Genomic DNA, 1,703 nt, shown 5'->3' with positions numbered 1-1,703 from the left:
AGCAATGCCAATCTTGTATTAATGAACACCCTTCCTCTCCTGGCTTGGTTTCTAAATATTACTTTCTAAACACTCAAATATTTATTTCCAAACATTCAGAGGAATAGGAGTTCCTAGGGGAAATGGCCAACTCCAGAAACTGAGCATGAAATGTGAAGTCCGACCCATCATGTGATGCCAGGAAGTGATCAGAGATGGGATGCCTGCCTGAAATGATTCCCATGAGCCCATGGGAAAATCTTTGAATCAAAAAGAATAGATTGAACCAGGCTGCTTAAAAAAAAAAAAAATCAATGCGTTAGTAGTCAGAAATGAAAAAAACCCTACACTCGCCACTAGAAGAAGTACCCTGCTTTCTAACAAGTCAAGGTATCCTTTTTTCTGGTTTCTTATGCAGAATTTTGATCACTCAAAAGAATTGAAACTGTCTTCCATCCTGTGGAAGACTGCAGTTTCCAAAGATGCTGCAGTGTCTCCCATCTCTCATGCCCTTCTATAGTGTAGCTCTTCCACCTCCCATCAAAGGTGGCTCCATGGACCTCTTAGAATCTGGGTAGGGTTGTGACCATTTTGATCAATAGTCAGAAGTAATACTTGGTCACCTCTGAGGACAGGACATTAAATTAGGAAGTTCAGCTTCCCTTTGTCAGAACATTCACTCCAAAGCCCTAGGCTCCTAAGATACAAAGTTGAATCTCCATGAGGCCACCATGCTATGAAGAGGCCCAAGCTACACACAGAGACCACAGGTAGGAGCTCTGCTCTTCACTCCAGCTGAGCTCAGACCTGAGCTTTCAGACCTTTCACGTGTCTAGCTGCTGAGTCATTGTGACCTCCAGTATTGTCAGTCCAGGTCCAGACATCACAGGATAACATGCCTTCCCCAGTGTCCTCTGTCTGCATGCCCACAGAATCCACAAGAGTAATGAAATTCTTGTTCTATACCACTAAGTCTGGGTTGGTTTCCTGTTACCTGGAACACAGGGTCACCATAGAGCTCAGCTAATGTGGGGAAGCTCTATCCTGCAGAAGAAGTCACACTGATTAACAAAGAAGAAAAGGTAATCCCAATAACATTTCAACAAATAGATATAAACTAAATGATAGTAACTGACATTTTATAATCACTAAAGAGATATTTTTAACCTTTCATTGACAATTTTTATGCATGTACATGATATAGTATGATCATACTCCTCTCCCATTATTTTTATTTTTTTGTTTGTTTATTTGTTTTGCTCCACTCAGATTGTGTCCTCTCCCTCCAGCTCCCCAATGGACAGCAGGAACAACCATCAATGGTAAGTGGCAGTTGCAGCAAAGCAACACCAAGAGACGTTTCATGCTCAGGAGAGCATGCTAGGCCTCCTCCTCATGGTTTCCAGGGTTCTACAGTCAGAGAAGCTTCTCAAGTAATGAACTATAGAAATGATCACTGGAAACATAGCCTTTCCCATTACTTTTAAAGAGCTATTTTTTTAACTTTTATTGACAATTTCTATAAGTATAGAAAATAGGCCACGATAATTCCCTCCCACAACCCCCACCCTCCCCCAGTCCACTTGCATTGAATCCCTTTTCTTTCTGATTAGTCTCTCTTCTATTTTGGTGTCATCATTTTTTCCCTCCTATTATGCAGGTCTTGTATAGGTAGTACCAGGCACTGCAAGGTCATGAATATCAAAAAGCCATTTTGTGTCTGA

The 1,703-nt window shown here is 41.4% G+C and overlaps 1 non-coding gene across 1 annotated transcript; it reads right to left on the bottom strand.

Moving 5' to 3' along the window:
- Positions 1-1,239: 1,239 nt before the first annotated feature.
- LOC123456192 lies at positions 1,240-1,451 on the bottom strand. Its single transcript, XR_006634397.1, has one exon. It is a non-coding gene; the product is annotated as a small nucleolar RNA U3 (small nucleolar RNA).
- Between the last annotated feature and the right edge of the window lie 252 nt (positions 1,452-1,703).

The sequence above is a fragment of the Jaculus jaculus genome, chromosome 19 (genome assembly GCF_020740685.1).
Source record: "Jaculus jaculus isolate mJacJac1 chromosome 19, mJacJac1.mat.Y.cur, whole genome shotgun sequence".
Taxonomy (NCBI): domain Eukaryota; kingdom Metazoa; phylum Chordata; class Mammalia; order Rodentia; family Dipodidae; genus Jaculus; species Jaculus jaculus.
This window is presented reverse-complemented; position numbering and strand designations above follow the sequence as displayed.